Source organism: Budorcas taxicolor, chromosome 15, assembly GCF_023091745.1.
Source record: "Budorcas taxicolor isolate Tak-1 chromosome 15, Takin1.1, whole genome shotgun sequence".
NCBI lineage: Eukaryota > Metazoa > Chordata > Mammalia > Artiodactyla > Bovidae > Budorcas > Budorcas taxicolor.
Genome location: NC_068924.1, coordinates 15255111 through 15282648, shown reverse-complemented (window position 1 = coordinate 15282648; position 27538 = coordinate 15255111). Strand labels below are relative to the sequence as shown.

The window sequence follows — 27538 nt, the reverse complement described above, 5'->3', positions numbered from 1 at the left end:
TCTCCAATTATCATATCTCTTATAAGTAGCCATGTGTATGTGTATGTAGGATTATCTAGTTTGGGTAAGGTGGGGAGAAGGAATGGCAAAGAAATACATGTGAACTCTCTCAAGGAATCTGCAGTTTACTTACAGTTGTAGAGCAAACGTACCTAGGATGAAAACATCAATGAAACAAGCAATCTACCATTGCTATGTGTACAGTCCCAGTTAAGCACAGAAGTGGGACGGGCTTGAGTAAACAGGTCTGTGAACACTGGCAGACAGAGTGTAAACAGATCTATATCAAGCAGTGTTAGATTTAGGCTCTTTGGGGACTTAAAGGTCACTGGCCTCTCTGATGTTGATGTAAAACTTTCCAGAAGGCTTTACACTTTCAGGGTGATATAAGGAGACACAGATTAGAGTTGAAGTGTTTTTGCTCATTCATTCATTCATCAAACACTTGTTGAATGCCTATTCTGCACTGGCTCCTCTATTATACAGTTTCTTTGCTACTCTTCCATGGGACATGGGTAATTCTCCTCTGCTTGAATCAGGCATAGCCCTAGGGACTTGATGATCAATAGGATAAAAAGAAAGTGAACTATGGGAGCATCCAGATAGGTTCTCAGAAGCTTTGCAGCCTCCTCCTGACTTTCTTGGCATATTCTAGGGGAAGCCAACCACCATATAAAATCATGTGCTGGTAACCTGGATCTCTGGGGGTTGGGGAATCCCCCTAATTTGCACTATTTACCAGTTTTCATGATATAAATATTCCATCCCACCATGGCTGATTTCAAACCACCAGAGTAACAGCACTGAAAGCAAGAGTTGGAAAGAAATACATAGAAGCAATTCTTACAAGTGCGTAAAAGCCAGCCCCAGGGCGTGACTGCTGGTGACTCTGAGACCGTTACACCGTGAGAAAGTCCAAGCTAACTACATGGAGAGGCTCCATGGAGAGAAACCCAACCTGCTCCAGATTTTCCAGCCATCCACACTTAGGTTACAGGGAAAAAACTCTCAGATGACTCCAGACTCAGCCACTGTCTGACTACATTGTATAGGAGACCCTGAGGGACAGCCTGTCAGCTCAGCCCACTCACCCCACCGCATCCTGAGAGATGTGACAATTCGTATCCTCTGAGTTTAGGGGTGTTTGTTACACAGCAAAAGTAACTGGAACAAGGTGATATGTATTCTTGCTTATGCAGAAGCCAGCCTAGAATAAGCCTCCAAGAGTGTTGGAGGTCTAGAGGGGTCTATCCAGAGAATTCTTTGTCCATGTGTAGTCTCAGGCCTCTGCCTGGAGAATCCCAGGGATGGGGGAGCCTTGTGGGCTGCCGTCTCTGGGGTCGCACAGAGTCGGACATTACTAAAGTGACTTGGCGGCGGCAGCAGCAGTCTCAGGCCTCAGATCACTAAGGGAGAAAACATTTTGATTAAAAAGGCCTGAGAGGACTTCCCTGGTGGTCCAGTGGTTAAGAATCCACCTGCCAATGTAGGGGACATGGGTTCAATCCTTGATTTGAGAAGATTCCATATGCCACGGGACATCCAGGCCCATTCACCACAACTACTGAGCTCGTGTGCCCTAGAGCCTGTACTCTGCAGCAAGAGAAACCACCACAATGAGAAGCCCGTTAACTGCAACTAAAGAGTAACCCTTGCTCGCTGAAACTAGAGAAAACCCCTACGTAACAGTGAAGACCCAGGGAAGCCAAAAATAAATAAAATGAATAAAATAAAAATTTAGCATATTATTTTTTAAAAGCTTGCCAAAGAGACTCAACTACTTTACTACCTAGTTTTACCCTTATAGCCAAATCGGTGAAAGAACTCTGTCTCTCTCTCCTCTTGCCATCTGCCCCATCACTTCTGCATCTAACTCCACGCATGCAAAGCTCTGCTGGAAGCGCTCCTTCACTTGCTCCATCCTCCACCTGGAATTTGCTGGGAGAAACAGGCAGAAAAAAACGTGGAGTTGAGAAAATGCCCAGAACCCTGGGGGAAAGCAAGTGAAACCCTTAGAAAAGAGCAACCAAGAGGAGGATTTAAAAACACGCTCTTGTCTGGACACAGGGATGAGTAGTCAAAGCACGGGTTTTGAAATCACATGACCTGGGTTCCAATCTGGATTCTGACTTTTTCTACTTGGCTGACCTTGGAAAGGATCTAGGCATCTCTCTTCTCAGTCTCTTTCTTTCTATTGAAGTACAGTAGTTGATTCATACTGTTGTGTTAGACTCAAGTGTACAGCAAAGTGATTCAGTTATTTCAATATCTATATATGTATCTTCTTTTTCAGAATCTTTTCATTATAGGTTATTATAAGATACTGAATCCCTGTGCTATACAGTAGGACCTTATTGCTTATCTGTTTTATTATATATATGGTAGTGTGTACATGTTAATCCCAAACTCCTGAATTATCCCTCCCTCATCCCCTTTGGCGGAGAAGGCGATGGCACCCCACTCCAGTACTCTTGCCTGGAAAATCCCATGGACAGAGGAGCCTGGTAGGCTGCAGTCCATGGGGTCGCTAAGAGTCGGACACGACAGAGCAACTTCACTTTCACTTTTCAGTTTCATGCATTGGAGAAGGAAATGGCAAATCACTCCAGTGTTCTTGCCTGGAGAATCCCAGGAACGGGGGAGCCTGGGGGGCTGCCGCCTATGGGGTCTCACAGAGTCAGACACGACTGAAGTGACTTAACAGCAGCAGCAGCAGCAGCATCCCCTTTGGTAATCGTAAATTTGTTCTCTACATCTGTGATTCTATTTCTGCTCTGTAAATAAGTTCATGTCCTTTTCTTAGTTTCCGCATGTAAGTGATGTCATATGATATTTGTCTTTGTCTGTCTTACTGCACTCAGTATGATAATCTCTAAGTCTATTCATGTGGCTGTAAATGCATTGCTTCATTCTTTTTTATGGCTGTCTTTTCCATTTCTTCATGTTTGAAAGCTGGATAATAATACCATCTCATAAAGGTCTCATGATGATTGACTGAGATGATGTTTAATACATGGTGCTGAATGAACAGCAGTCAACCCATCAGTAGTGATAGTGTTGGAGTCCTATGGGTTACTGCTGTCACAAGTGCCAAAGCCACAGGCTCCCCACAAGACCAGAGACTGTCAACCAGCCACACCACAGATGGCCAGGAGAAGTGTTCAATGAGTACTCAGTACAGACCAACTATCTATATTCTGACTATTTAATCTACCACCAATGTTTTTTCTTATTTTCTCCCGAATGTATTTCCAAAGGCTTTAAAAGTGTGACTGTGCATTACTTCTCCTGTATCTTAAGCAATAAGCTAAAATCATATTTTCTTATTTTTTCATGAGTCATCTTCTGACCTTCTACTGCATAGAAGTTGAGCAGTTCAACAATCAATACATTTTAACTCATTATTCTAAGCATTCTATTTAATAAGTTTGGGTGACTTTGCAGGAATCCTGAGCCCAAGGTGCTACAGAAATGTCAAGACCATTTTGCAGATGCCATCACTTTGGTAGGGAAATCAGGGTGAAGGATAATATGATTCTTGAGAGCAAATGTGAGTGTCAAGTTCTCCTGCTTTATTTATACTTTGTGAATGAAATGAAAAAGTGAAAGTGTTAGTTGCTCAGTCGTATCCAATGCTTTGCGACCCCGTGAACTGTAGCCCCACCAGGCCTCTCTGTCCATGGAATTCTCCAGGCAAGATTAGTAGACTGGGTTGGCATTCCCTTCTTCAGAGGATCTTCCCAACCCAGAAATCAAACCCAGTTCTCCTGCATTGCAGGCAGATTCTTTACAGTCTGAGACACCAGGTAAGCCCTAAGATTTACTAAAACCTCAAACTATGAGTTGACATTAGGCAGACTTGTTTTGTTGAATTTATGATTGGTCTAGTTATGTGGATCTTTTTTAATGAAGAATAATGCAAGAATTCTGACTATTTAAGAAACACTAATCTGCGTTCAGTTCAGTTCAGTTGCTCAGTCATGTTCAACTCTTTGTGACCACATGGACTGCAGCACATCAGGCTTCCCTGTGCATCACCAGCTCCCAGAGCTTGCTCAATCTCATGGCCATTGAGTCAACAATGCCATCCAACCATCTCATCCTCTGTCATTCCCTTCTCCTGCCTTCCATCTTTCCCAGCATCAAGGTCTTTTCCAAGGAATCAGTTCTTCGAATCAGGTGATCAAAGTATTGGACTTTCAGCTTCAGCATCAGTCCCTTCAATGAATATTCAAGACTGATTACCTTTAGGATTGACTGGTTTGATGTCCTTACAGTCCAAGGGACTCTCAAAAGTCTTCTCCAACACCACAGTTTAAAAGCATCAATTCTTCAGTGCTCAGCTTTCTTTATAGTTCAACACTCACATCCAGACATGACTACTGGAATAACCATAGCTTTGACTAGATGGACTTTTGTGGGCAAAGTAATGTCTCTGCTTTTTAATATGCTGTTTAGTTTGGTCAAAGCTTTTCTTCCAAGGAGCAAGCCTCTTTTAATTTCATGGCTGCAGTCACCATCAACAGTGATTTTGGAGCCCAAGAAAATAAAGTCTGTCACTGTTTCCATTGTTTCCCCATCTATTTGCAATGAATTGATGGGACCAGATGCCATTATCTTAGTTTTCTGAATATTGAGTTTTAAGTCAGCTTTTTCACTCTCCTCTTTCACTTTCATCAAGAAGCTCTTCAGTTCCACTTTGCTTCCTGCCATAAGGGTGGTGTCATCTGCATATCTGAGGTTATTGGTATTTCTCCAAGCGTTCTTGATTCCAGCTTATACTTCACCCAGCCTGGCATTTCACATGATGTACTTTTGCATATGAAAGTTATGACCAGCCTAGATAGCATATTAAAAAGCAGAGACATTACTTTGCCAACAAAGGTCCATCTAGTCAAGGCTATGATTTTTCCAGTAGCCATGTCTGGGTATGAGAGTTGGACTATAAAGAAAGCTGAGTGCAGAAGAATTGATGCTTTTGAACTGTGGTGTTGGAGAAGACTCTTGAGAGTCCCTTGGACTGCAAGGAGATCCAACCAGTCCATCCTAAAGGAGATCAGTCCTGGGTGTTCATTGGAAGGACTGATGTTGAAGCTGAAACTCCAATACTTTGGCCACCTCATGCGAAGAGTTGACTCATTGGAAAAGACCCTCCTGATGCTGGGAGGGATTGGGGGCAGGAGGAGAAGGGGATGACAGAGGATGAGATGGCTGGATGGCATCACCGACTCAATGGACATGAGTTTGAGTGAACCCCGGGGGTTGGTGATGGACAGGGAGGCCTGGCGTGCTGTGATTCATGGGGTCACAAAGAGTCGGACACGACTGAGCGACTGAACTGACTGACTGACTGACTCTGCATATAAGTTAAATAAGCAGGATGACAATATACAGCCTTGACATACTGCTTTCCCAATTTGGAACTAATCTGTTGTTCCATGTCCAGTTCTAACTTTTGCTTCTTGACTTGCATACAGATTTCTCAGGAGCCAGGTAAGGTGGTCTGATATTCCCATCTCTTGAAGAATTTTCCACAGTTTGTTGTGATTTACACAAAGGATTTGGCATAGTCAGTGAAGCAGAAGTAAATGTTTATCTGGAATTCTCTTGCTTTTTTGAAGATTCAACAGATGTTGACAATTTGATCTCAAATTCTTCTGCTGTTTCTAAATACAGCTTGAACATCTGGAAGTTAATGGTTCACATACTGTTGAAGGCTGGCTTGAGAATTTCGAGGATTACTTTACTAGCGTGTGAGATGAGTGCAATTGTGCGGTAGTTTGAGCATTCTTTGGCATTGCTTTTCTTTGAGATTGGAGGAAAACTGACATTTTTCAGTTCTACGGACACTGCTGAGTTTTCCAAATTTGCTGACATGTTGAGTGCAGCAATTTCACAGCATCATATTTTTAGGATTTGAAATAGCTCAGCTGGAATTCCATCACCTCCACTAGCTTTGTTTGTAGTGATGCTTCCTAAGGCCCATTTGACTTCGCATTCCAGGATGTCTGGCTCTAGGTGAGTGATCACACCATCATGGTTATCTGTGTTGTGAAGATCTATTTTGTATAGCTCTTCTATGTATTCTTGCCACCTCTTCTTAATATCTTCTGCTTCTGTTCTGTCAGTTCAGTTCAGTTCATTTCAGTTCAGTCGCTCAGTCGTGTCCGACTCTTTGCAACCCCATGAATTGCAGCATGCCGGGCCTCCATGCCCATCACCAACTCCCGGAGTTCACTCAGACTCATGTCCATCGGGTCAGTAATGCCATCCAGCCATCTCATCCTCTATCGTCCCCTTCTCCTCCTGCCCTCAATCCCTCCCAGCATCAGAATCTTTTCCAATGAGGCAACTCTTCGCATGAGGTGGCCAAAGTACTGGAGTTTCAGCTTTAGCATCATTCCCTCCAAAGAAATCCCAGGGCTGATCTCCTTCAGAATGGACTGGTTGGATCTCCTTGCAGTCCAAGGGACTCTCAAGAGTCTTCTCCAACACCACAGTTCAAAAGCATCAATTCTTCGGCGCTCAGCCTTCTTCACAGTCCAACTCTCACATCCATACATGACCAGTGGAAAAACCATAGCCTTGACTAGACAAACCTTTGTTGGCAAAGTAATGTCTCTGCTTTTGAATAGGCTATCTAGGTTGGTCATAACTTTTCTCCCAAGGAGTAAGCGTCTTTCAATTTCATGGCTGCAGTCACCATCTGCAGTGATTTTGGAGCCCCAGAAAATAAAGTCTGACACTGTTTCCACTATTTCCCCATCTATTTCCCATGAAATGATGGGACCAGATGCCATGATCTTGGTTTTCTGAATGTTGAGCTTTAAGCCAACTTTTTCACTCTCCTCTTTCACTTTCATCAAGAGGCTTTTTAGTTCTTCACTTTCTGCCATAAGGGTGGTGTCATCTGCATGTCTGAGGTTATTGATATTTCTCCCAGCAATCTTGATTCCAGCTTGTGCTTCCTCCAGCCCAGCATTTCTCCTGATGTACTTCTGCATATAAGTTAAATAAGCAGGGTGACAATATACAGTCTTGACGTACTCCTTTTCCTATTTAGAACCAGTCTCTTGTTCCATGTCCAGTTCTAACTCTTGCTTCCTGACCTTCATATAGATTTCTCAAGAGGCAGGTCAGGTGGTCTGGTATTTCCACCTCTCTCAGCATTTTCCACAGTTTATTGTGATCCACACAGTCAAAGGCTTTGGCATAGTCAATAAAGCAGAAATAGATGTTTTTCTGGAACTCTCTTGCTTTTTCCACGATCCAGCAGATGTTGGCAATTTGATCTCTCATTCCTCTGCCTTTTCTAAAACCAGCTTGAACATCTGGAAGTTCATGGTTCACATATTGCTGAAGCCTGCCTTGGAGAATTTTGAGCATTACTTTACTAGCATGTGAGATGAATGCAGTTGTGTGGTAGTTGAGCATTTTTTGGCATTGCCTTTCTTTTGGATTGGAATGAAAACTGACTTTTTCCAGTCCTGTGGCCACTGCTGAGTTTTCCAAATTTGCTGGCATATTGAGTGCAGCACTTCCACAGCATCATCTTTCAGGATTTGAAATAGCTCAACTGGAATTCCATCACCTCCACTAGCTTTGTTCGTAGTGATGCTTTCTAAGGCCCACTTGACTTCACATTCCAGGATGTCTGGCTCTAGGTGAGTGATCACACCATCGTGATTATCTTGGTCATGAAGATCTTTTTTGTATAGTTCTTCTGTGTATTCTTGCCACCTCTTCTTAATATCTTCTGCTTCTGTTAGGTCCATACCATTTCTGTCCTTTATCGAGCCCATCTTTGCATGAAATGTTCCCTTGGTGTCTCTAATTTTCTTGAAGAGATCCCTAGTATTTCCCATTCTGTTGTTTTCCTCTATTTCTTTGCATTGATCGCTGAGGAAGTCTCTCTTATCTCTTCTTGCTATTCTTTGGAACTCTGCATTCAGATGCTTGTATCTTTCCTTTTCCCCTTTGTTTTCACTTCTCTTCTTTTCACAGGTATTTATAAGGCCTCCCCAGACAGCCATTTTGCTTTTTTGCATTTCTTTTCCATTTCCTTGATCCTTGTCTCCTGTACAATGTCACGAACCTCAATCCATAGTTCATCAGGCACTCTATCTATCAGATCTAGTCCCTTAAATCTATTTCTCACTTCCACTGTATAATCATAAGGGATTTGATTTAGGTCATACCTGAATGGTCAAGCAGTTCTCCCTACTTGCTTCAATTTAAGTCTGAATTTGGCAATAAGGAGTTCATGATCTGAGCCACAGTCAGCTCCTGGTCTTGTTTTTGTTGACTGTATAGAGCTTCTCCATCTTTGGCTGCAAAGAATATAATCAATCTGATTTCGGTGTGGACCATCTGGTGATGTCCATGTGTAGAGTCTTCTCTTGTGTAGTTGGAAGAGGGTGTTTGCTATGACCAGTGCATTTTCTTGGCAAAACTCTGTTAGTACTTTGCCCTGCTTCATTCCGTATTCCAAGGCCAAATTTGCCTGTTACTCCAGGTGTTTCTTGACTTCCTACTTTTGCATTCCAGTCCCCTATAATGAAAAGGACATCTTTTTTGGATGTTAGTTCTAAAAGGTCTTTTAGGTCTTCATAGAACCATTCAACTTCAGCTTCTTCAGCATTACTGGTTGGGGTATAGACTTGGATTACTGTGATATTGAATGGTTTGCCTTGGAGATAAACAGAGATCATTCTGTCGTTTTTGAGGTTGCATCCAAGTACTGCATTTCAGACTCTTTTGTTGACCATGATGGCTACTCCATTTCTTCTAACGGATTCCTGCCCACAGTAGTAGATATAATGGTCATCTGAGTTAAATTCACCCATTCCAGTCCATTTTAGTCTGCTGATTCCTAAAATGTCGACGTTCACTCTTTCCATCTCCTGTTTGACCACTTCCAATTTGCCTTGATTCATGGACCTGACATTCCAGGTTCCTATGCAATATTGCTCTTTACAGCATCGGATCTTCCTTCTATCACCAGTCACATCCACAGCTGGGTATTGTTTTTGCTTTGGCTCCATCCCTTCATTCTTCTGGAGTTCTTTCTCCCCTGATCTCCAGTGCATATTGGGCACCTACTGACCTGGGGAGTTCCTCTTTCAGTATCCTATCATTTTGCCTTTTCATACTGTTCATGGGGTTCTCAAGGCAAGAATACTGAAGTGGTTTGCCATTCCCTTCTCCAGTGGACCACATTGTGTCAGACCTCTCCACCATGGCCGCCCGTCTTGGGTGGCCCCATAGGGCATGGCTTAGTTTCATTGCGTTAGACAAGGCTGTGGTCCTAGTGTGATTTGATTGACTAGTTTTCTGTGATTATGGTTTCAATGTGTCTGCCCTCTTGCAACACATACCATCTTACTTGGGTTTCTCTTACCTTGTACATGGGGTATCTCTTCACAGCTGCTCCAGCAAAGCGCAGCCGCTGTTCTTTACCTTGGACAAGGGTTATCTCCTCACCGCCACCCCTCCTGAATTTGAACATGGAATAGCTCCTCTAGGCACTCCGGCACCCACGCAGCCACCGCTCCTTGGATGTGGGGTCACTCGTCCTGGCCGCCCCTGGCCTCAGGCGGGTGTAGCTAGGTCCATACATGCTTCTGTTAGGTCCATACCATTTCAATCCTTTATTGCGCCCATCTTTGCATGAAATGTTCCCTTGTTATCTCTAATTTCTTGAAGAGATCACTAGTCTTTCCCATTCCATTGTTTTCCTCTATTTCTTTGCATTAATCACTGAGAAAGGCTTTCTTATCTCCCCTTTTATTCTTTGGAACTCTGCATTCAGATGCGTATATCTTTCCCTTTCTCCTTTGCCTTTAGCTTCTCTTCTTTTCTCAGCTATTTGTAGGGCCTCCTCAGACAACCATTTTGCCTTTTTGCATTTCTTTTTCTTGGGGATGGTCTTGATCACTGCCTCCTGTACAATGTCACTAAGCTCTGTCCATAGTTCTCTAGGCCCTCTGTGTATCAGATCTAATCCCTTGAATCTATTTGCCACTTCCATTGTATAATTTTAAGGGATTTGATTTAGGTTATACCTGAATGGTCTAGTGGTTTTCCCTAATTTCTTCAATTTAAGTCTGAATTTGGCATTAAGGAGATCATGATCTGAGCCACAGTCAGCTCCTGGTCTTGTTTTTGCTGACTGTATAGAGCAATCTGATTTTGGTGTTGACCACCTGGTGATGTCCATATGTAGGGTCGTCTCTGGTGTTGTTGGAAGAGGGTGTTTGCTATGACCAGTGCATTCTCTTGGCAAAACTCTGTTAACCTTTGCCCTGCTTCACTTTGTATTCTAAAGCAAAATTTGCCTGTTACTCCAGGTGTTTCTTGACTTCCTACTTTTGCATTCCAGTCCCCTATGAGGAAAATAACATCTCTTTTGGGTGTTAGTTCTAGAAGATCTTGTAGGTCTTCAAAGAACCGTTCAGCTTCTTCAGCATTACTGGTTGGGACATAGACTTGGATCACCGTGATAGTGAATGGCTTTCCTTGGAAACAAACAGAGATCATTCTGTCATTTTTGAGACTGTATCCAATTACTGCATTTAGGACTCTTTTGTTGCCTATGATGGCTACTCCATTTCTTCTAAGGGATTCTTGCCCACAGTAGTAGATTTAATGGTCATTTGAATTAAATTTGCCCATCCCAGTCCATTTTAGTTCATTGATTCCTGAAATGTCAATTTTCACTCTTGCCATCTCCTGTTTGACCACTCCCAATTTACCTTGATTCATGGACCTATCACTCCAAGTGCCTATGTAATATTGTTCTTTACAGCATCAGACTTTACTTCCATCACCAGTCACATCCACAGCTGGGCATTGTTTTTGCTTTGGCTCCATCTCTTCATTCTTTCAGAAGTTATTTCTCCCCTCTTCTCCAGGAGCATATTGGGCATCTACTAACCTGGGGAGTTCATCTTTCAGTGTCATTTCTTTTTGCCTTTTTCATACTATTCATGGGGTTCTCAAGGCAAGAATACTGAAGTGGTTTGCCATTCGTTTCTCCAGTAGACCACATTCTGTCAGACCTCTCCACCATGACCTGTTGGTCTTGGGTGACACTACGTGGCATGGCTCATAGTTTCATTGAATTAGACAAGGTTGTGATTCACTTGATCACTGAAGTAATCTGTGTACTTCTTTAAAAATTTTTTCTAGTGAAATATTTATTGATTCATGACTGTGTGCCTGTTGAGGTCCTTTATTGGACCAGAACCTGGTGGTCCGGAGTCGACGATAAGAAAGTAAAGAGAGAAAGAAGCTGATATTCCTTGGTTTACACAGAAAGCCAATAAAGCCCCTACACAGTGCTTGCTCTGTTCACAAAGACCTCAGGCTCCCTCTCGATGGGGTGAAGGTGCAGAGCACCTTCTCGAGAGGGTCTTAGAAGCCTGGGCAGGAAAGTGAACTCAGAGAGCCTCTGCTCTCCAGGGGATCAGCCTGAAAAAGAGAGGGGGGGGGAGAGAGAGAGAGGGAAAGAAAGACACAGGGACCAGAGCTCTGATGGAGCAAAGGTGTTTTAATCAATAAGGTTTTGTGGGCAAATATACTGTCTTACAAGGTAGTTATTCTCAGAAAAGATAAAGATTAAAATTCCAGACTTACAAAACATAGGCAATCCATATTAAAGAGAGAGAGGGTTGTAAACAATCACTTTTACCATATGGTTCACAAGATGGAAGAGGATTCTTATTACTGTATAGAAGAACTAATGAAGGAAATGCCTGGATTCTTCAGCCCTTGGGAGAGGCTTGCCTCTCCTCTTAATTCCTGAGTATTCAGGAGTTAATAAGGAGCAGAGAATTCCTAACAGATCCAAAACAGTACACAGAAAGACTCTTGTTAAATGCTTCCTGACATGTGCCCACTTCAATCAGTCTCCCCAATATTAACATTTTGCATAACTATGGAACAATATCAAAATTAGGTAACTGACCTTGGTACAATCTATCAACCTTATTAGAATTTTATGTTATACATGAACTTATTTGTGTACATGTTTATAACTGTGTGCCATTTTATGATGTTAATATCATATAATTATATGGTATAACTATCACAACAATTCAGATATAAAACCCTATCATCACCACAAGGCTCTCTTTCACTATCCTTTTGCATACACTCCACTCATCTCTAACATTTTGAAATCATTAATCTGTTGTTCATCTGGATAATTTTATTGCAGAAGCATTATATAAATGCAATCATGCAGTAATTACATGGTATAGACAGTCTTTTTCCACTCAGCAAGATTTTCTTAAGACCTATCCAAGTTGTTGCATGTATCAATAGTTGATTCTTTTTTCACTGCTGAATAGTATTCCTCAGCATGTGGAATTGTTCAGTTTGTTTAATTAGTCATCCATTTACCCATTGGAGGCTATCTGGGTAGTTTCCAGTTGGGGGAACTACAAATTATTAGCATTTGTGTATATGTTTCTGCATGAACATAAATTGCCATTTCTCTGAGATAAATGCCTGAGAGTACAATATCTGAGGCATACAATATACTTACAATATGGTAAGTTCATTTCTAGTTTTAGGGTGAACTGCAAACTGTTTTCCAGGGTGGCCGTAATGTTTTGTATTACTCTTAGCAGTGCAGAAGTCATGGAGCTTCTCTGCATCCTTGTCGGCATTGGTGTTATCACTACTTTTTACTTCAGACTTTCTGATAGGTGGGTAGTGATATCTCATTGTGATTTTAACTTGCATTTCTCCAATGGCTAATAGTGTTTAACATTTTTTATGTACTTATTTGCCATCTATACATCCTTTTCAATAAGATGTCAAATTAATGACTTTTATCCATTTTTAAATTGGATCTTTAGTTTGTTTTGGGGGGTTTTTTTACTATTGAGTTCCATGAGTTCTTTACATATTCTTGGTAAATATCTTTTTTCCAGATGTGTAGTTTACAAATATTTTCTCCCACTCGGTAAATTTGTACTTCATCCTCTAAATAAGATCTTTCAAAGAGCAAATGTTTTAAATTTTGACAAAGTCCAATTTATCAATATTTTCTTTTGTAGGTTTTCTTTTAGAGGAAAGAATAAAAACTTTTTGCCTAGTCCTAGTTTTCAAACATTTTCTCCTGTGTTTTCTAAATGCCATATAGTTTTACATTTAAGCTTGTAATCCATTTTGAGATAGATTTGTGTAGTGCCACCTGGGAAGCCCTATACACTCTGTCTCTAGAGTTTATTCATGTTATAACTGAATGTATACTTTGATCAGTATCTCTTCAAAATACAATTAATTTTTGTGTGTTGATGTTAAATCCTGCAATCATGCTTAACTCAATAGTTTTGGGATATTTTCTCTTTTATTAATAGATTCTTTGAGATTTTCTACATAGATCATCATATCATCTACAGATAGAGATTGTTTTAATTTCCCCTTTACTATCTGTATGATTTTGATTCCTTGTCTTGTCTTATTGCACTGGCTAGAACTTTCAGTACTATGTTGAGTATGAGTAGTGATTCAGGCATCCTTACCTTGTTCCCAATCTTTTTTTTCAATCAAATGTTTTAATCTGTAGGAAAAGTGACAAACTTCCTAGAAAATTGAGACAGATGTGTATTAACTAAGGTAAGTTACCTATTGTGATTTTTAAATTAATTTATTTATTTTAATTGGAAGCTAATTACTTTATAATATTGTGGTGGTTTTTGCCATACACTGACATGAATCAGCCATGGTATACAGGTGTGCCCCACATCCTGAACCCCTCACCCATCTCCCACTCTACCCTATCCCTCTGCATTGTCCCAGAGTACCAGCTTTGAGGGCTGTGCTTCATGCATTGAGCCTGCACTGGTCATCTATTTTACATATGGTAATATACATGTTTCAATGCTCTTCTCTCATATTGTCCCACCCTCTCTTTCTCCCATAGAGTCCAAAAGTCTGTTCTTTACATCTGTGTCTCTTTTTCTATCTTGTATATAGGGTCATTGTTACTGTCATTCTAAATTCCATTCTGACTTACTTCATTCTGTATAATAGGCTCCTGTTTTGTATACCTCATTAGAACTGACTCATATGTGTTCTTTTATTTAGCTGAGTGATATTCCATTGAGTATAAGTACTACAACTTCCTTATCCATTCATCTGCCTATGGACATCCAGGTTGCTTCCATGTCCTAGCTATTGCAAATGGTGCTGCAATGACCACTGGAGTACATGTGTCTCTTTCACTTCTGGTTTCCTCGGTGTGTATGCCCAGCAGTGGGATTGCTGGGTCATAAGGCAGTTCTATTTCCAGTTTTTTTAAAGAATCTCCACACTGTTCTCCATAGTGGCTGTATTAGTTTGCATTCCCACCAACAGTGTAAGAGGGTTCCCTTTTCTCCACACTCTCTCCAGAATGTATTGTTTGTAGACTTTTTGATGGCAGCCATTCTGACTGGCGTGAATCGATACCTCATTGCGGTTTTGATTTGCATTTCTCTGATAATGAGTTATGTTGAACATCTTTTCATGTGTTTGTTAGCCATCTGTATGTCTTCTTTGGAGAAATGTCTGTTTAATTGTTTGGCCCATTTTTGGATTAGGTTATTGACTTTTCTGGTATTGAGCTGCATGAGCTGCTTGTATATTTTGGAGATTAATTCTTTGTCAATTGTTTCATTTGCTATTATTTTCTCCCATTCTGAAGGCTGCCTTTTCACCTTGGTTATAGTTTCCTTCATTGTGCAAAAACTTTTGAATTTAATTAGGTCCCGTTTGTTTATTTTTGCTTTTATTTCTGTTACTCTGGGAGGTGGGTCATAGAGGATATTGCTGTGATTTATGTCAGAGAGTGTTTTGCCTATGTTTTCCTCTAGTAGTTTTATAGTTTCTGGTCTTACATTTAGATCTTTAATCCATTTTGAGTTTATTTTTGTATATAATGTTAGAAAGTGTTCTAGTTTCATTCTTTCATGGTGGTTGACCAGTTTTCCCAGCACCATTTGTTAAAAAGATTATCTTTTCTCCATTATATATTTTTGCCTCCTTTGTCAAAGATAAGGCCTCCATAGGTGTGTGCATTTATCTCTAGGCTTTCTGTTTTGTTCCATTGATCTATATTTCTGTCTTTGTGCCGGTACCATACTGTCTTGATGACTGTAGCTTTGTAGTATAGTCTGAAGTCAGGCAGGTTGTTTGCTCCAGTTCCGTTCTTTCTCAAGATTGCTTTGGCTATTAGAGGTTTTCTGTGTTTCCATATAAATTGTGAAATTATTTGTTCTAGTTCTGTGAAAAATACAATTGGTAGTTTGATAGGGATTGCTTTGAATCTATAGATTGCTTTGGGTGTATACTCTTTCACTATATTGATTCTTCCAATCCAGAAACATGGTATATTTCTCCATCTATGAGTGTCATCTTTGATTTCTTTCATCAGTACTTTATACTTTTCTATATATAAGCTTTTGTTTCTTGGGTAAATTTAGTCCTAAGTATTTTTATTTATATTTATTTTGTTCTTTTTGTTGCAGTGGTGAATGGGATTGTTTCCTTCATTTCTGTTTTCTCATTGTTAGAGTATAGGAATGCAGGAGATTTCTGTTTATTCAGTTCAGTCAGTTCAGTTGCTCAGTCGTGTCCGACTCTTCGGGACCCCATGAATCGCAGCATGCCAGGCTTCCCTGTCCATCACCAACTCCTGGAGTTCATTCAGACTCACGTCCATCGAGTCAGTGATGCCATCCAGCCATCTCATCCTCGGTCGTCCCCTTCTCCTCCTGCCCCCAATCCCTCCCAGCATCAGAGTCTTTTCCAGTGAGTCAACTCTTTGCATGAGGTGGCCAAAGTACTGGAGTTTCAGCTTCAGCATCATTCCTTCCAAAGAAATCCCCAGGTTGATCTCCTTTAGAATGGACTGGTTGGATCTCCTTGCAGTCCAAGGGACTCTCAAGAGTCTTCTCCAACACCACAGTTCAAAAGCATCAATTCTTCAGTGCTCAGCCTTCTTCACAGTCCAACTCTCACATCCATACATGACTACTGGAAAAACCATAGCCTTGACTAGACGGACCTTAGTCGGCAAAGTAATGTCTCTGCTTTTGAATATGCTATCTAGGTTGGTCATACCTTTTCCTCCAAGGAGTAAGCATCTTTTAATTTCATGGCTGCAGTCACCATCTGCAGTGATTTGGGAGCCCAAACAAATAAAGTCTGACACTGTTTCCACTGTTCCCCATCTATTTCCCATGGAGTGATGGGACCGGATGCAATGATCTTCGTTTTCTGAATGTTGAGCTTTAAGCCAACTTTTTCACTCTCCTCTTTCACTTTCATCAAGAGGCTTTTTAGTTCCTCTTCACTTTCTGCCACAAGGGTGGTGTCATCTGCATATCTGAGGTTATTGATATTTCTCCCGGCAATCTTGATTCCAGCTTGTGCTTCTTCCAGTCCAGCGTTTCTCATGATGTACTCGCATATAAGTTAAATAAGCAGGGTGACAATATACAGCCTTGATGTACTCCTTTTCCTATTTGGAACCAGTCTGTTGTTCCATGTTTATTAGTTGGTCCCAATCTTAAAGGAAAAACCTTCAGCCTTTCTTTCACAATTAAGAATAATGTTCATTTTAGATTTTGTTATAAGTGCTCTTGATCAAGTAGGGAAAGTTTTCCTTTATTTTTAGCTCATTGGAAGGTTTCTTTCTTTAAATCATGAGTGAATGTTGAATTTTTTAAAAAGTTTTCTCTGCATTAATTGATATGATCATATGATTTTTCATCTTTAGCCTGTTGATAGAGGGGATTACATTTGAATGATTTTGAAATTTGAGGAAGCTTTGCATATCTGAAATAAAACCCCACTTGGTCATATTATTCTTTTTTAGAAAAAACTGCTGGATTCAACTTACTGATACTTTGTTGACAATTTTTGTATATCAGTTTGTGAGTTACTGATTTGCTATTTTCCTTTTTTGTACTATCTGCTTTTGATATCAAGGTAATACTAGTCTCATAAAATGAATTACAAAGTGATTCCTTTTCTATATTTTTTGGACATGATTATCTAAAATTGGTGTTAATTCTTCCTTAAATGCTTGATAAAATTCTCCAGTGAAATAATTTGAACCTAGAGATTTCTTTTTTGTGAGCTTTTAAATTATAAAATCAATTTTTATAATAATTGCAGAACTATTTAGATGACATTTCATCTTGACTTGAATTTTCATTATTCATGGTTTTCAAGCTATTAGTCCACTTCTTTTCTGGATTTAAAACTGCAAAATTGTCCATTTATTTCTTTATTATCCTTTTAAAGGCTACCAGATTTGTAGCAATGTCTCCTATTTCATTCCTGATGTTGGTAATTTGTCTTTTTTCTTTTCATATCTATCAGTCTAGCTAGAGGTTTGCTAATCTTGATTTTTTTCTTATAACAATCGGATATTTGTTTTTATTGATTTTCTCTATTGTGTTACTGTTTTCAGTTTATTTCTGATGTTATCTTTATTACTTCTTTCCTGTTTATTAATTTCTATTATTGTATACTTAATGGCTTGATTTTTACACTTAAAAAAATTCTTCAGCATGGAAACACACAACTATATATGTGTAAAGATGTTCATCACAGTACTGAGACATAACCTAAATTTTCATGGTGGGAGATGGGTTAATTAAATTATAGTCTATCTATACAGTGGGGTACTATGTAGTCTCAGTTCAGTTCAGTTCAGTCTACTACTACATAATATCCTATTAAAGGGGCTTCCCTTGAAGTTCACCTGCTAAAGAATCTGCCTGAAATGCAGGAGACCTGGGTTTGATTCCTGGCTTGGGAGGATCCTCTGAAGAAGGAAATAGCAACCCACTCCAGTATTCTTGCCTGGAGAATCCCATGGATAGAGAAGCCTGGCAGGCTACCGTCTATTGGGTTGCAAAATCAGACATGACTTAGTGATTAAACCACCATAACTTTCATTTCTTTGCTGAGATTGTTTCGTTTCAAGAGAATTTGTAATTATTCTTGAAACATTTTTATAACAGCTGCTTTAAAATTCTTGTCAGATATTTCCAACAACTGATTCACCTCAATGTAGGCATTGTCTGATTGTCTTTTCTCATTCAAGTTATGCTTTTCCTGGATCTTGGTATGAGAGTGATTTCCAACTATATTTTGGACATTTTGGATAACATGTTAGGAGACTCTTGATCGTACCTAAATATTTTATTTTAGTAGCAGTCACCTTATTTAGACTTAGAGTGTAGGTTCTGGCCAACTTTTGTGAGCTATAGTTGCAATGACAATTTGTTTTCAGAGCACCTTCAGTACTGATATGGGATACTTTGTTTTGGTATTATTTGGGCTCTTGCTTTATTACTGGGCTTCCCTGGTGGCTAAGTGGTAAAGAATCCACCTTTAACGCAGAAGACACAGGTTCAATGCCTGGGTCGGGAAGATCCCTTGGAGGAGGGCATGGCAACCCACTCCCAGTATTCTTGCCTGGAGAAGTCCATGGACAGAGGAGTCTGCAGTCCATGGGGTCCCAAAGAGTCAGACAAGACTGAGCATATAACACTTTCACTTTCACTTTATTATTGTAAGTGCCTCCTGGGCTGCTTAGTCAGTGTGGAGCAGGTGATGAATCCCTAGCCAGGCAATATTTGGGGGGAAAAGTAATGTCAGGAAGGAAGTCTAATCATACTAGATATTTTTAAATATCACAACATATAATAATTAAAATACTGGTGCAACACTAGAGAGATTATGGAAAAGCACCGAAGCAATCAGAAATAGATCCAATAAACCTGTCAAGGTAGCATTTCAATCTAGTAGAATTGGGAATCCACCAGTGACCACCACTTGGAAAGAGTCCGCTTTTTAAAAAGTAGCCAATTACCCCAAAACAATTTATTGAGTAGTCTATCTTTTCCCCTACTGATCTGAAATGCCAATTTTTTCATATACCAAATCAATTTCATTATTTTTTAAGTTTTTATTCTAGTCAAACAAACCACTTATTCTAGGAATAAGATCACACTGTTTTAATCACTTTAGCTTTATAATTTGTTGAGTTATCTGGGAAAGTAAATAACTTCTCAAACACTGCCCTTATTTTATATATATATACCTATATCAACTAATAGGATGTTGCTCAGTCATGTCTGATTCTTTGTGGCCCCATAGACCATAGCCCACCCTCTCTGTCCTTGGATTTTCCAGCAAGAATTCTGGAGTGGGTTGCCATTTCCATCTCTAGGGGATCTTCCCAACCTAGGGCTCAAACCTGTGTCTCCTGTGTCTCCAGTGTCATCTGCAAAGCTTATTTGTTTATTTGGCTGTGTCAGGTTTCAGTTGCAGTACTTGGGATTTCCCTTGCATCATGTGAGACCTTTCCTTGTGGTATACAGACTCTCGAGCTGTGGTGTGGGCTCAATAGTTGGCAGCATGTGGGCTGCAGAGCACGTGGGTTCCAGTAGTTGCAGCATGTAAGCCTAGTTACTCTGTAGCATGTGGGATCTTAGTTCCCCAACTGCAGATCAAACTCGTATCCCCTGCATTGGAAGGTGAATTCTTAACCACTGGACCCCCAGGGAAGCCCCCTGCTATTATTTTTTAAATCACAAATTTCTAGGCTAATAACTAAAATATATTAGCATGAAAAAAGCCAACCATAGGAAAAAAAGTATATGTGCACATATACTAGTTTATATGTATGCCTCTCTCCACAGATATACCTATGTTTCTGTATACAAATACATGTGCATATATACATATATAAAAGATGCTTACTCCTTGGAAGGAAAGTTATGATCAACCTAGATAGCATATTGAAAAGCAGAGATATTACTTTGTCAACAAAGGTCCCTCTAGTCAAGGCTATGGTTTTTCCTGTGGTCATGTATGGATGTGAGAGTTGGACTGTCAAGAAAGCTGAGAGCTGAAGAATTGATGCTTTTGAGCTGTGGTATTGGAGAAGACTCTTGGACTGCAAGGAGATCCAACCAGTCCATCCTAAAGGAGATCAGTCCTGGGTGTTCACTGGAAGGACTGATGTTGAAGCTGAAACTCCAGTACTTTGGCCACCTCATGAGAAGAGTTGACTCATTGGAAAAGACTCTGATGCTGGGAGGGATTGAGGGCAGGAGGAGAAGGGGATGACAGAGGATGAGATGGCTGGATGGCATCACCGAGTCAATGGACATGAGTTTGAGTGAACTCTGGGAGTTGGTGATGGACAGGGAGGCCTGGTGTGCTATGATTCATGGGGTCGCGAAGAGTCAGACATGACTGAGCGACTGAACTGAACTGATATACATATATCCATACCTATATTTACATGCTGTGCTGTCCTCCTTTGTCCGTGGAATTTCCCAAAGAAGAATACTGGAGCAGGTTGCCATTTCCTTCTCCAAGGGATCTTCCTGACCCAGGGGTTTCACCTGCATCTCCTGTGTCTTCTGCAATGCAGGCAGCTTCTTTACCCACTGAGCCACCTGGGAAACCCCATGTATTTGATTGGGACAGACAATTTTTGGAAGGGCACATAGGAAGCTAAAATAGTCATTTCCAGGGAGTGAGATTGTTGGGGATTCTATTGATGAAAGAGACTTTCCCACTTTGAACTGTTCTCCACTTTTTATGTATTCTTTAGAAAACAAATATACATTCCTTTTATAATTAAGACAATACCTGGTTTGATTTGCCATAAACCCAAACCTATAGAAGGGCATATCCTGTATATCAGTATTTCTCAATTGTGGCTGCACATTAGAATTATTTGGAGACGTTTTAAGAGATCCAGATGTCAAGGGACCTGCTCCCAGAGATTCTTGTTTCATGGGTCTGGGAAGGGCTGTGGGCATCGATAGACTTTAGAAGTACCTCAGGTGTTTGTGGTGTGAAGTCATAGTTGAGAATCACTACTGTTGATGATGTGCGGCTTAAAAGGGTCCCTGGAAGGTCACTGAAATGAGGTCTTCTCAGAGCATAATTATTTGAGAATGCAACCCAAAGCAATCTATCATTTCTCTGTCAGGCTAAATGTAAGCATGAGACAGACTGCAAACAAGACTGGAGGGGCGTGATGGAAAAGATCTTTGCTTGAATGTGTGTAGAAGCATCCATCTCTATGGTAGGCCTTTTTATTGAAAGGTATAGACTCATTAAGGATTCCTCCACACGTATGCATGCATGCATGCTTAGTCGTGTCTGACTCTTTGTCCATGAGATTTCCCAGACAAGAATCCTGGAATGGAACGCCATTTCCTATTCCAGGGAATCTTATCAACTCAGGGATAGAATCTGCGTCTCTTGCATCTCTTGCACTGGTAGGCGGATTTTTTACCACTGCATCACACATAAGGGAGTGTTATAAGCTAATCATAACCATGAAAGATACAGGAATCTCACGGTAAACTAGAAACAGCAAAACAGCTATGCTTTAGGAGCCCAGAATGTGGTTGATACTAGAAGGTTCCAACAGAGTTCCAAGAACCGGGGTTACTTGGAGACCCTCCCATAGGAGGCTTTCAAAATTCTTTCACCTGGAGAAGTGCTTTGTTAAAATGAAATGCCTTGGGAATCCTGAGGTGGAAAGTAGATCTGAGAGGAACTTGAAGAAACTGAAGAACTAACTGAAAACACAATTTTATTGAAGCTCTTTCTGCTTCTTGTGTGTGTGTCTTCCTCTGATGCTTCTCTCTAAGTCTGATTCTGCCTCCATATTCCTCAGGGGAGCTGATTGGCCCAACTAGTCCTCAGTGGTCAGTCTCTGCTTGGACAAGCTTTTCTCCACACCAGGTGACTATAGAGATAAATCCAACAGTTCATGGAGTCATGTGCCTATTCATCCCTGGTCACCTGAGCCAGAGAGGGTATAGCGAGAAGAGGTGGGTACCTAAAGCTGCCTTGGGATTGCAGAGAGAAAGTGTGGGTCAGGCAGTTTCCCTTTGAATGGGAGAGTGGACAGAACATCCACCATGATTAACCTGCCCAGACCAAGCACTTGAGCTTCCCCAGTGGCCCTGTGGTAAAAGAATCCGCTTCCAAAGCAGGAGATACAGGAGACGAAGGTTCGACCCCTAGGTCAGGAAGATGCCCCGGAGAAGGAGACGGCAACCCATTCCAGCATTCTTGCCTGGAGAATCCCATGGACGGCGAGACTGGCAGGCTAGAGTCCATGGGGAGCAAAGAGTAGAACACGACTGAACTGACTTAGCACATGCACCAAGCACTTAGTCAGTCATCAGCGAGTGTTCAATTAGAGGAGGTTTTCAGTGGGGTGTGAACTATTTAAATTGAAGCAGAGATGTTAAAGAAAAACTGTTCGGAATAAATAGATAGCCCTTGCCCATAGTACATCTCCAAAGGTCTTTTCTTGCTCTATGAATCTGAGCTTTTGAAAGGTCTTAAACAGCAGCCTAGGAGGTCAAGAGAATGGAATTCATTTTCCCCTGGGATTAGCTCTGGACTACACATGGCTACTGAGCACTTGAGGTGTGGCTGGTACAAGTCAGCATGTGCTATAATTGACTGGATTTTGAAGCTTTGGTATAAGAAAAGAAATCTGACATATTCATTAGTAATTTTTTTTATTCAATGCATATAGAAATATTATGTCGGCCAAAAAGTTCTTTTTCCCTAAGATGTTATGGAAAAATCCAGACCAACTTTTTGGCCAACCACATACTATTTTGGGTATAGTGGGTTAAAGAAAATATATTATTAAAATTAATTTCATCTGTATTACTTTTTGAAAAACCTATGTCTATTAGAAAATTTTAAATGACACATATGGCTCACATTATGGACACAGAGACAGCTAGGTTAGATGGTAACTCTGCTGTTTTCCCCTGCACGGATTTGGCTGTAAAGATCTGTATATAAATGACAGGTCTTTGCTGCGGGGCCCAAGTCTGTATCTTATTCTTGGTTCGTAATTAGAGCTGTGGCAGTTCATCCTACTCTGGTTCTTTCTCTTTGCCTCATAGACTGCGGCCCAATTGCTTTTCTCAAAGAGAAACACTTAATCCTCTCCTTTGGTTTCCCAACATCCCCTGGACAGGCAGCCCTGTCTATGGCTCTGCCTCAGAGAATCCTTACAGAGCTTTACTCTGCCTCTTGGTCTCTGTTATTCTTTCTTGCCTCGATTCCCTCCTTCCTTCCCAGGACTGGCCCACAGCAAATAGCTTGCCTTTGTATTTTTGCCCACTTTTTACAAATGTCCTTTCCTCTGGGGAAAAATGTCTGTTTCTTAATGCTTTGTCACCCTTTAGCTTTGTTCCCCATGGAATGAAGTTTGTGGATGGAACTAAGTCACTTCTGGAGATGTATCAGCTTCAAAAATTAATAATGATCTTAATAAAAACAACTACTGTTATTTATTGAGTTTTATTACTGGCCAGGATCTATACTGGTTACATTACAGATAGTTTTCATTTAACCCTGACAACAATCCCACAAAGCCTATGCTGTGATCCCCTATGACAAATGGGAAAAGTTATATTTAATGACATCACAGTCCTTGCTTACCTATCACTGGGAAATGGTGGCCCCGGGATTTAAATCCACATCTGTCTCAAAGTCCTTGCTCTTACCCATTACACTTAACACTGCCTTCCACATGCTGTGTCATCTCCCAAGTTAGGAACTCAAAATTGGGATTAATGCCTCATAGCAAGTGACATGTATAAGCAAATTTGCTGAAGGATAACAGTGATGTGCATTTGTATACTGTTTTGATGATTCTCTAGTTGACATACAATTCTCACAAAACTTTGATTAAAAAATTATAATGGGCTTTATAAGCCCTATTTCACACACTGGAAAAACTGAGCTCCAAGATGAAATAATTCTTCTGGGGTTACTTAGTTGAGTAACAATCCCCAGCCAGGCAAGAACCCAGTTTTCTGGAAATATTTATTCTCCTTTTTCTTTCCTCTTCAGAGTATACTAGGCATTATGCTGCTTGGATGGCAGAATATGGTGGCAAATCATGTGTTATGATGCCTGATTTAATGTAAGTTATGGGAAGTGTTTGCAGGTACAGACTCATACGAGTTTCTCAGCTGTAGGTGTGTCAGTTTCATTCATTCAGCAAAATTTCCTGACCCTAAATCTGGCAAGCCATTGTGCTAACAGTGGGCATGGAAAGGTGAATAAGATACGACTTTGTCCTAAGATTACCTTCTAACAAGGACAGGAATCATCTTGCAAAGAGAGTATTATCCAATGGGAAAGTGTAGTCTTAATGGAATTTTAAAAGTTAGGAGAGGCGGATAGGGAGAAGGAAATAACTCTCCCTGGGAGTTTCATGGTGGAGGGAACTTCTGAGTTCTGGTTTCAAAGGACTGACTTTAGAGATGAAAAGCCTGAGTCACTGAGTGTTCTGCAAAGGACTTCTTCATCTTATAACTTCATTAAGTTTCCTAAAAATATGCTTGTTGCCACAGCTCCTTAGAGAGTAGTAGCATGAATTATTCAGTAGAGTACTTAAAATATTAACATCAGTAAATTCCATAGGAATTTCATGAATACTCCACCCAGTTGGTTAAGCCAATTTGAAAGAATGGTTTCCAATTCTACAAAGTTGGTAAGACTATGTGGAAAAACAAATGAAGTCCAGAAGAATCATGTCAACTCTCTAAACATCAGCCCATTTCAGAGAAAGACTACATGCCTCTAGATTCCATGTCCTTTTATTCATCAAAGAGGTATTTTCTTTCACAGGGGATATTTAGAGTGTTCTACTCTCTCTTCTCTTCCAACCAAGCTAGAGTCTTGTATGTGCTACTGAATTTAATCATTGGAATATCAAGAGCCCAGATGTACACTCTAATGTGTTTGTTTTATTTGGAGTTAAAATCAAACCTAAAGGAAATCAACCCTGAATATTCATTGGAAGGACTGATACTGGGGCTTCAGTTCTTTGACCACCTGATGCAAAGAGCTGACTCATTGGAAAAGATTCTGATGCTGGGAAAGATTGAGGACAGGAGGAGAAGGAGGCATCAGAGGATAAGATGATTGGATGGCATCACCGACTCAATGGACATAAGTTTGAACAACCTTCGGGAGATAGTGAAGGACAGGGAAGCCTGGTGTGCTGCAGTCCATGGAGTTACAAAGAGTCAGACACAACTTAGCAACTGAACAACAACAACCAAAGGAAAATATCCGTCAAAGTTTAGAAATTGAAACTCATCAGAGTCAAACCCTTGGGGCAGTCCAAGAGGAGAGTGTCCTCTATTTTAGTGTGGTCCATAAGGGTGCCTATGATTGAGTTTTCTGATAGCTAATACCAGGCTAGACATTGTGCAATGGACTGAGATTTTGTGTTCCCTCAAAATCCATATGTTGAAGTCCTAATGCCCACTGTGGTGGTCTTAAGAGGTGGGGCCTTTGGAAAGTAATTAGGTCATAAGGGTGGAGCCTTCATGAATGGAATTAGTGCCCTTATGAGAGGACCCCCCTCCCTGAGAACTCTCTAGCTCTCCTGCCATATGAGAATGCAATGAGAAATCAGTATTCTATAATGGAAGAGAGTTCCTCCAGAACCTGACTGTGCTAGCAACCTAATCCCAGACTTCCAGCCTCAAGGACTATAAGCAACACATTTCTGTTGTTTATAAGCCATCCAGTCTGGGGTACTCGGTTATAACGTCCCATCTTGACAAAGACACCTAGCCTCTAGGTAATGGAGATCTTAGCTAGAAATCCCTAGTTGAGAAGGAAGATCTCATCACATGACCTCTTCCCTCTTGTGCTTCAATTTAGTTGTTTTCTGGATGTAATCAGACAGATTACATTCAAAGCCCTCCCTATTCAAACCCAAGATGGAGCATTCCTTCTGATTCCTGACTCACTGAAGAATAAGGCCCAGATCTGCAAAGCTTGGAGGGCATTAGAACTGGGGTAAAATCTTAATATTCCAGGAAGAGTATCTCATCTTCAGCAACCGCTGAAGAACAGGACGAGGGGCAGGAGGTCCCAGAATGGCTTAGCAGCACTGAGGACTTTTGGTGACTCGATATTGTGTTGAAAATTTTAAGATGGATTTCTTGACAGAAGAGTTCACAGATACAATGTCTGTCTGGGAGAAAATTAACTCCTTACTGGGTACTGAAGTACAGGTTGTAAAGACATAGACTGGAGAGTCGTGCATAATGGAAGGGTTAGACTAAAGGTCCTCAGCTGCTGTCTAACTTCTTGATTCTATTATTTGCAGATCCTTGATTTATCTGTGCATGCCTCAAAGCTTGCACTTAGTACATTGTTCTGTAGTAATATGCAAGATATTTGTCTCCCCTTCAGAGTTGAAAACTTCTTGAAGGAAAGGCAAGATTTATCCTTTTCTATCCCAACCACTTAGCACAATGACCAGTATAGAGGAGACATCAAGTAAGTATTTATCAAATGAATGAACAAGTTTATTTTATATACTGATATCTCTAGCTAGACACACACACACACACACATGTATGTATGTGTATATATATATATATATATATATATATATACACACACACATATATATATACACCTTGATTTATTGTGTAAGTTATCAGCAAGTGGAGGGTGTTCAAATTCTTCATGGGTTCCATGGCTGCTTGAATGCCTGAATGATGGAATATGCCATACGAATCTCCAAACATGGCACTTCTAATTATTTCATCACTTCTCTACAAAATGGAGCTCTGTTACGCTAGCTAAGGCAGAATCAATGTTGGGACAGGGTTTTTATGAATTTGTATTTCTAGATTAAACCCACCACCACTAGAAAAGACCCTGGAGGTATTGGTTAGAGGTCTAGGTGTGACTTGGCTGCATTCAGTGGGCAGGAGTCTCCTGTGGATGATCAGAAGTGTAGCTTCATCCAGTCTTGGGAAGGGAAGCAGGTAGGTGTACAATGGGCAGAGGCATGCCGGGTGGAGGAGCAGGTATGTACACTGAAGTGGGAGCATAAGTGGGAGAATCTCAGCCAGTTAGACCAGATGAGAAGGTAAGAATAAAGCCAGGAAGCAGAGGCAGATAGGGTGTGACTTTTAGGTGGAGAAATTACCAGAGAAGCAGAGAAGGTAGCTGAGGTTGCAAAGGGAATCCTTGCTAAAGGGACATGTTAAAATGAGGCATGCAGTATCATGCATCGAACCTGGACTGGCGATTCGTTTCATGGAGCTGGTGCCCTGGGATGACCCAGAGGGATGGTACGGGGAGGAAGGTGGAAGAGGGGTTCAGGATGGGGAACACGTGTATACCCGTGGTGGATTCATGTTGATGTATGGCAAAATCAATACAATATTGTAAAGTAATTAGCCTCCAATTAAAATAAATAAATTTATATTAAAAAAATGAGGCATGCTTGCACCAAACACCACCATTCAGTCACATATTCATTCATTCAACAAACAAATAATCAGTGCTTGTGAAACCCCTGTATCAATGCTAGGGATACAAATAGAATCTCTGCTCTTATGTACATAAACTTGAACTAAACTCTACATACATATTAACAGATAATTACAGTGCAGTGTGATACCACTGTAATGAAGCA

The 27538-nt window shown here is 40.7% G+C and overlaps 1 protein-coding gene across 4 annotated transcripts in view; it reads left to right on the top strand.

Annotated features, from left to right (window-relative positions):
• AMOTL1 (angiomotin like 1) overlaps positions 1-27538 on the top strand; it is a 199743-nt gene that overhangs the window by 2463 nt on the left and 169742 nt on the right. For 2 of the 4 annotated variants that reach the window (XM_052653105.1, XM_052653103.1), the window contains exon 2: positions 13580-13629. The exons of the other annotated variants lie outside the window; for them this stretch is intronic. The gene's annotated coding sequence lies outside the window, so the exon portion shown is untranslated. The remainder of the gene's footprint in view (positions 1-13579; positions 13630-27538) is intronic. 4 annotated transcript variants of the gene reach the window in all.